This window comes from Nicotiana tabacum, chromosome 8 (assembly GCF_000715075.1).
Source record: "Nicotiana tabacum cultivar K326 chromosome 8, ASM71507v2, whole genome shotgun sequence".
NCBI lineage: Eukaryota > Viridiplantae > Streptophyta > Magnoliopsida > Solanales > Solanaceae > Nicotiana > Nicotiana tabacum.
The window spans coordinates 176,542,268-176,551,666 of NC_134087.1; positions in this window are offsets into that span (position 1 = coordinate 176,542,268).

The window sequence follows — 9,399 nt, forward strand, 5'->3', positions numbered from 1 at the left end:
TGTGGATGGGCTACGAGATTTGATTCTTGAGTAGGCCCATAGCTCGCAGTATTCCAACCATCCGGGTGCCACGAAGATGTATCAGGATTTGAGATAACACTACTAGTTAAGGAGAATAAAAAAGGGTATAGTTGGGTTTGTAGCTCGGTGTCTCAACTGCCAGCAAGTAAAATATGAGCATCAGATACTAGGTGGCTTGCTTCAGAAGATAGAGATTCCAGAGTGGAAGAGGGAGCGAATCACCATGGATTTCGTAGTTGGGATCCCATAGACCTCGAGGAAGTTTGATGTCATTTGGGTGATTATGGATCGGCTGACCAAATCCGCGCACTGCATTCCTGTGAGTACTACCCATTCTTCGGACCGGTTGGCTGAGACTTACATCATAGAGATTGTTCACCTGCACAGTGTGCCAGTTTCCATCATTTCAGACAGAGGCACATAGTTCACATCGTAGTTTTGGAGAGCCGTGCAGTGAGAATTGGGCACTCAAGTTGTGTTGAGCACAACATTGCATCCTCAGATGGACGGACAGTCCAAGCGCACTATTTAGATATTGGAGGACATGTTACGTGCGTGTGTCATTGATTTTGGTGGTTCATGGGAACAGTTTCTGCCGCTTACAGAGTTTTCTTACAACAATAGTTATCAATCGAGTATTCAGAAGGCTCCGTACAAGGCTTTATATGGGAGGCGGTGTAGATCTCCGGTGGCTGGTTTAAGCTGGGTGAGTCTAGGCTTTTGGGTACAGACTTGGTTCAGGATGCATTGAACAAGGTGAAATTGATTCAGGAGCAGCTTCGTACGACACAGTCGAGGCAGAAGAGTTATACTAACAAGAAGGTCTGTGATGTGTCTTACATGGTTGGGAAAAGGTTTTGCTGAAGGTTTCACCCATGAAGGGTGTTATGAGATTTGAAAAGAAGGGCAAGTTCATCCCTCCGTTCATTGGGCCTTTTGAGGTACTTTAGAGGATTGAAGAGGTGGCTTACAAGCTTGCCTTGCCACCCAGCTTGTCGAATATGCATCCAGTATTCCATATTTCTATGCTCCGGAAGTATATTGGCGATCCGTTTTATGTTCTAGATTTTAGCATGGTTCAGTTGGATGGCGATTTGACTAATGATGTAGAGCCGATGGCTATTTTGGAGCGGCAGGTTCGAAAGTTGAGGTCAAAGGATATAGCTTCAGTGAAAGTGTAGTGGAGAGGTCAGCCCATGGAGGAGGCTACTTTGGAGACTGATCGGGAGATGCAGAGCAGATATTCACACCTATTTGAGGCTCCAGATATATTTCTAGACCCGTTCGAGGACGATAAGAGCAGGAGGATGTAACGACCTGGCCGGTCAATTCGAGAATTGTAGCCCCATTCCCCCATTTTCTGCTTTTTTTGTGTTCTACAACTGTATTATGACTTATTGGATTAGTTGGTTTGAGTCCGGAGTGATTTCAGAATGAATTGAGACACTTAGTCTCTTATTTGAAAGCTTAAGTTGGAAAAGTTGACCTGATATTGACTTATGTGTAAACAACCCCGGATTAGAATTTCGATAGTTCCATTAGCTCTATTAGGTGATTTTGGACTTCAGAGCGCGTCCAGATTATGTATTGGAGGTCTGTAGTAGAATTAGGCTTGAAATGTCGAAAGCTAGAAAGTTGGAAAGATGACAGGGGAGTGGACCTTTTGATATCTGGATCAGATTAGATTTCCGGGAGTTGGACTAGGTACGTGGTGTCATTTAGGACTTGTGTGCAAAATTTGAGGTCAATCGAACTTGATTTGATAGGTTTTGACGTCGTTTGTAGAATTCGGAAATTTCGAAGTTCATTAGGCTTGAATTTGTGTAATTCGTGTTTTTGATATTGTTGGAGGTGATTTGACAATTCGATTAAGTTCGTATGATATTATGGGGCGTGTTGGCATGTTTGGTTGAGGTCCCTAGGGCCTCGGGTGAATTTCGGGTGGTTAACAGAATATTTTTGGCATTGGTGAGTTAGCTGATCTGCTGCTGTATTTTTGTTCTGGTTTCCTCTTACGCATTCGCAAGAGAAGTCTTGCATTCGCGAAGAGTGTTTTTCTGAGTTGGTGAATTTTATTTTATGTGTTCGCGAAGGAGAGGATGCAAACGCGAAGGGTAGGATAGTGTGTGCATCGCGAACGAGTGAGTGGTGTCGCAATTCGCAAAGAAGAGAAGAGGCAACTGGGGACACCATTCATTGGTTTACACGTTCGCGATGAGAGGGGTCAGTAAAGGTTCACGTTCGTGAGTGGTTGATCGCGTTTGCGTAGAAGGGATTTCTGGTCAGTGGCAATTTGTGCTTCGCGAACGGGAGGGTGCTTCCGCGTTCGCGAAGGAGGCATACCTGGGCAGAATAAAAGATTCAAAAAACGAGGGTTTTGAGTTCAAATCACAAAATTAAATTGGGAGCTCGGTAGAAGGCGATTTTTGGAGAGATTCTTGCGTGGGTGTTTGGGATAAGTGATTCCTATCTAATTTTGGTCAATTTTCATGATTTTGTCTTTAATTTCACTATTTAATTTGTGATTTGGGGTGGAAAATAGGGAAAAAAGAGGAAATGTTCTTAAGATAAAATTTTGAGGTTTTGAATGGTATTTTATTATCGGATTTGAGTAAATTTGGTATGGTTAGACTCGTGAGTGAATGGGTTTTCAGGTTTTTTAACTTCTGTCGAACTTCAAGACGTGGTCCTGGGGGTCGGGTTTGAGCCGATTTTGGATTTTTAGCTATAATTTGGTAGTTTTCTTGTGGAATTGATTCCTTTAGCCTATATTGATTGTATTGTATTGCTTGTAGCTAGATTCGAGATGTTTAGAGGCAAAAGCATTTCGGAATAGAGATTTGCTCGGTTTGAGGTAAGTAACGCTTTCAAACTTGGTTCTGAGGGTTCAAAATCCCAAATTATGTGTTATGTGATTGGTATTGAGGTGACACACATGCCAAATGACGGACGTGCGGGCGTGCACCGTGAAAATTGTAACTTGGGTGATTCCATGGCACCGTTTAGTTACTCTATCCTGTTGATATCCATGTTTTCATCATGTGATAAAGTAGTTGAGCTGTAAATCATGCTAGATATCATGTCGAGGCTTCATGCCGGTATTGTTGGGGCCTTTAGTGGTCGTTTCTTGCTGGTATCTCACTATTTTCATTGATATTTTGTACTCAATCGTGTTCATGTATTTTTGTATCATATCTCAGTCTTAGTTATTTGTTGATTCATCATATCTTTGTTTCGGGTTAGTTTTCATGACGTTGTGAGCCGTGGGTGAGACTGGAGAGATTGATGACTGAGCGAGGACAAGATCCTGATTATGAGTGATAGATATGGGATTGGGCTACACGTTGTAGCGGTTATACTGATTTGTGATAGTGTTTGGGTTGTAGGAGCCCCTCTAGAGTCTGTAACACACCTCCAGTGAACGCAGATGATATTATTGAGGGATGGATCTTCCATGGACATGGATTTTGTCTGAAGTACTTGATACCTGGAGATGGATCTTCTCCACAGGGTTAGATTGCCATTTTTCCTCGGTACTGGGTGACTGATAGTCAGTGTTGAGTTATATACCTTACATTGTTCAGATCTGCATTTACTTTATTGTTTTGAGCTGTTTATTTTTTGAAAGCATGCCTACGTTTCAGCACATTTATTTCTATTATATCTGTTGCGGTTGAGTTCGTCACTACCTTTCATCCCAAAGTTTGGACTTGTTACTTACTGAGTGGTGTAATCACGTTATTCCATGCACCTCGTGTGTAGATCCAGGCGACTCCGTTTACGGTGGCAGTTGCTGATTGAGGCCCCAGAGTTTGGAGACTACCAATGTGGCTGCATAAAGTTCGCAGGCCTTGACTCTCCTTCTTTATCATTTGATATATTTTCAGTTGTTTTCTTTAGACACTGTATTGGATTGTATTCCAAATAGACGCTCATGTACTCAGTGATACCCCGATTTTGGACTGGATTGTATCACACTTTGAGATTTATTATGTTTTCAAAAAAGTTTCTTTAATGTTAACTGCTTCTGTCATTATTTAAAAGTTTCTACTGTGTTGGTTGTTGAGTTGAGGCTGGCCTAGTTTTACGATAGGCGCTATCACGACGGTTAATTTTGGGTCGTGACAATAACCTAGCGACTAAAGATTAACCTCCCGATTGTTTGTACTTTTAGAGCAATTCACACATATAGCATGTTTAATTAAACTTTCAAATTTTGGTTATTTTAGGAAGTGTTGCAGTAGCACTCTTCGAGAAATTATTTTTGCATAGTAGCAAATTTATGTTTGGCTAATCATTTTGAAAATTATTTTTGCCAACATTAAAACAGTAATTCGTGGACCAAGGTTTCAAAAATGCTTTTGGGAAAAGCAATTTTTTACCACTTTCTAAAAAATAACTTTTGTTATTAATTACTTACTTTGTTCCTAAAAGCTCGACCAAACACCTTAACTTTCTAAGATAAACATCTTCTTAAAAACAAATACTTTTGGCTTCACAGAAGCTTTGACCAAAAGGCTAATAATTCAGTTACTTTAACATAATATGAGTGACTTTATTGTTATAACTGGTAAAATTAAGTAAGTTTAACAAATAATAATTTTATGACTTTACTATTATTAATATGCCACATAAGCCTTAGTGACCAAAATAATCCTCATTTATTAAAGAGAGAATTATACATAAGTACAACTCATACACATACATAGCAGTATAATAGTCCACTCACAACTTTATAAATCTGTAAGCCAAAAATAATAGGCCAAGGTACAAAAAAGAACATATTTCTATTTTTTTTTATTCGGCAGAGAAATTTCATCAGGACTATTATCTGATTCTAATGAAGTCTTGGAATTTTCTGATTCTTCCGTCTTTGATCTTTCTCCCCCAATTAGTCTTTACTGATTTCTCATGTTATATCATCCAAAAATCAAAACATAAAATTACATGAGTTGCTTGCAAAAGTTGCAATTATATAGCTACATTAAAGAGTTTGAGCTAAAACAGAATGCACATAAAATCATCACAAATATTGAGCATAGACAAGTTTGTAACTTTTCCTAAAGCATTCTTCCTCAAAACTGATAAACAAGATAAAATACCGAGTAAATTATTTTTCCCAAATTTGTTGATTCAATTTATATGGTAAAATTGAAAAACTTTGTTGCAAGTTCGTGATTTGGCAGAGAAATTAACAAAGATAATTAGATTTATACATGGATTGTTCGAGAAAAAGTAAGAAAACATACAAAATTTTAATTTCATTACACATGTACAGTACATGTATAATGATGTATAGCTATGTATAAATTTGTATATAAAATGTATTATAACGTCAGGGGCAGCCCACATTGTAGCAAGCGGGTTCAACTGAATTCGCTTCGTCGAAATTTTTTATAATGTGTATATGTTAATTTTAAATGAAATCGTTTTATTATCACTTGAAACATAAGTGACAGTATGCTCAGTGGTAAGGCGGGGTCATAATCTTTAAAATAGTTCGAGCTCAAGCGCGTTCAGAAATCGTCAGACACTTTATAAGTTTTTTAAGCCATCGTTAGTACATTAGAACAATTAGTATGGAACAAATACTTCTCTATTGACAATAGTATGCGTACTATTTACTTTTTCTTTTCATACTTTTATACCTTGTAAATTGTATAGTTGTGACTTTTCCCTCTCTTTGGCTTACGTGGAGGTCAGTTTTGTATTTTTAATTATTTGTTGTTTTAGTTAATTCTTTGTTTATTTTACTTTTATTTTGTTAATGGTGGCTTAGATGACCAGATTGATTTTATCAGCAATTAATTCAGAGTAAAACATGAAATTTTAAATTGAAGACTTTAAAGGAAATTTTTTAGTCTTATAAATTGTTAAAAATTGTTAAGAGTTATATATAAAAATTAATGGAACATCAATAAAAAATGATTATTTTTGTCTACCCAATAAAAAAAACATTTTATGGAAAAAAAGAGCAATATACAACATTCACTTTGTTGTGCGCGGTAACATTTATTGTTGAAAAAATTCATGTTTTACTCTGAATTAATTGCTGATAAAATCAATCTGGTCATCTAAGCCACCATTAACAAAATAAAAGTAAAATAAACAAAGAATTAACTAAAACAACAAATAATTAAAAATACAAAACTGACCTCCACGTAAGCCAAAGAGAGGGAAAAGTCACAACTATACAATTTACAAGGTATAAAAGTATGAAAAGAAAAAGTAAATAGTACGCACACTATTGTCAATAGAGAAGTATTTGTTCCATACTAATTGTTCTAATGTACTAACGTGGCTTAAAAAACTTATAAATTGTTAAGAGTTATATATAAAAATTAATGGAACATCAATAAAAAATGATTATTTTTGTCTACCCAATAAAAAAAATATTTTATGGAAAAAAAGAGCAATATACAACATTCACTTTGTTGTGCGCGGTAACATTTATTGTTGAAAAATTATTGGAATAATATTACAGCGCCTAATTGACTCCGCTTGAATAAAATTCTAGGTCCGCCACCGCATAGAAGTCATAAAACAAATTGCTTACTTTTGAAACGTTCAGATACGTGAGTTATTACACTAACAAAATTTAATAATCCAAAGTGTAGCCTTCCACTTTCTTTGCCTGATGATTAACATGCACTACCGTGCCGTCAGATGTATCAAGGACCTAAAATTTTAGAGTCAATGAATTTAATGTGTAATCTTGTAATATGTTGACAATTTAGTCATATGCATACATAATTCAAGCCGAAAATGGTAGGTTCAGTTAAACCAACAAGACTCACCATCGATCTCTCTCTAATAGAAACGTCATTTCACGATCTAGAGTGATTGCCCTTTCGTACCAACCGACTGAAGAATTATGAGAAAATGAGTGAACATAGCCCTTTAAAATTTGAATAGATGATTCACTTAAACTGCTAGTACATATCCAGTTATCCACAACTGAAGTTTAATTTCCAGACACCAGCCCCTGAACCTACATCTAAAAAAATGTATAAGATTGTATTACTTGCATCTAGAGGCGGACCCAGGATTCGAGCATGACGGGGACACCATTGTATGCTAATTACTAGCGATAAAATTTGGCGGGCAACTCTTTGAAAACTCAATGATTATGAAAACTTATCATCCAAGTATAAATAAATAAAAGTTTTAAAGAAATAGAAATTATCATTGAGGTCGATGAGGTCATGGAGGCAATGCGTAAGATGAGGAGGGGCAGAGCTACCGGGCCAGACGAAATTCCGGTTGAACTTTGAAGGTGTGTGGGTAGAGCAGGCTTGGAATGGCTTACTGGGTTGTTTAATGTTATATTCAAGACTAATAAGATGCCTGAAGAGTGGAGGTGGAGTACAATAGTTCCGTTGTATAAGAACAAAGGCGATGTTCAGAGCTGTAACAACTATAGGGGTATCAAATTACTGAGTCATATCATGAAAGTCTGGGAGAGAGTGGTAGAAATGAGAGTGCGAAGGACGGTGTCTGTTTCAGATAACCAGTTCGGGTTCATGCCGGGGCGATCTACCACAGAAGCTATCCACCTTATTAGGAGGATGATGGAACAATACAGGGATAAGAAGAAGGATCTCCACATGGTGTTTATCGATCTAGAGAAAGCATCCGACAAGGTTCCTAGGGAGGTCCTATGGAGATGCCTAGAGGTTAAAGGGGTCCCGGTTGACTACATTGGGGTGATTAAAGACATGTATGATGGAGCTAAGACTCGGGTTAGGACAGTATGAGACGACTCCGACCATTTTCCGGTTGTTACGGGGTTGCACCAAGGGTCTACGTTCAGCCCTTTCCTATTTGCTCTGGTGATGGATGCCATAACGCATCATATTCAAGGGGAGGTGCCATGGTGCATGCTATTTGCTGATGACATAGTCCTAATTGACGAGACACGACGCGGCGTCAACGAGAGGCTAGAGGTTTGGAGACATGCCCTTGAGTCTAAAGGTTTCAGGCTGAGCAGGACGAAGACGGAATACCTCGAGTGCAATTTTGGGGCCGAGCCGACGGAAGCAGGAGTGGAAGTGAGGCTCGACTCTCAAGTCATCCCTAAGAGGGGTAGTTTCAAGTACCTTGGGTCAGTTATTCAGGGGACCGGGGAGATCGACGAGGATGTCACACATCGTATAAGGATGGGGTGGATGAAGTGGAGGTTAGCAACGGGAGTCTTGTGTGACAAGAAAGTGTCACCGTTACTAAAAGGTAAGTTTTATAGAGCAGTGGTTAGGCCTGCTATATTGTATGGGACCGAGTGTTGGCCGGTTAAAAATTCACACATCTAGAAGATGAAAGTAGCAGAGATGAGGATGCTGAGGTGGATGTGCGGGCATACAAGGATGGACAAGATAAAGAATGAAGATATTCGAGAGAAGGTGGGCGTGGCCCCCATGGAGGACAAGATGCGGGAAACGAGACTCAGATGGTTCGGGCACATTCAGAGGAGGAGCACTGATGCACCAGTGAGGAGGTGTGAGCGACTGGCTGTGGTGGGCACGAGGAGAGGTAGAGGGAGACCTAAGAAGTATTGGGGGGAGGTGATCAGGTAGGACATGGCACGACTTAGGATTTCTGAGGACATGGCCCTTGACAGGGAATTGTGGAGGTCGAGCATTAAGGTTGTAGGTTAGAGGGTAGTTTGTGAATATTACTACAATGCACTAGAGTGAGACTAGCCATTTAAGAGTTAGTCTTAGGATGCTACTGATCAGCTACTGATGCAGGGCTGTATCTGTTGGATATTAGTATACCTTACATCCTTTTCTCCATCCTTTTCATATTTCCTATATTTCTTATATTGTTGTTATTTTTTTTATTTTATGTTATGTATTTTATGTTATTTATTATGAGTCTATTGATAGTACTAATATATTGTCTCTTGTTGCTCTCTTGAGCCGAGGGTCTCCTGGAAACAGCCTCTCTGCCCCTCGAGGTAGGGGTAAGTTCTGCGTACGTATTACCCTCCCAGACCCCACTTTGGGATTACACTAGGATATTGTTGTTGTTGTTGTAAAGAAATAGAAATTATCGAACAAAGAGAGATTTATTAGCAAGATAGGTGCTACGGAAAAGGAAGGTATTTGATTTAAGATTGTTTTAAACTTTAAAATTTCTAACCTTTTCTCAGTTAAATAAGGGGTCTATGATCAAAAAGGTGTTCAAACTTAAAAAATTATCAAAAAACTTACTAAACAAATCTAGATTAAGGATGTGCTAATAGTTACAGAACTGAAGAAAAGTCTCAAACTCTTAATTAATTGTCATTACTGAGCCAAAGTTGACAGATATCCGCTACTTTGTCAAAGTGATTTTTGAAGAAAGCTGTGGCAAAAGGATTTGTATTTTTCTACTTCT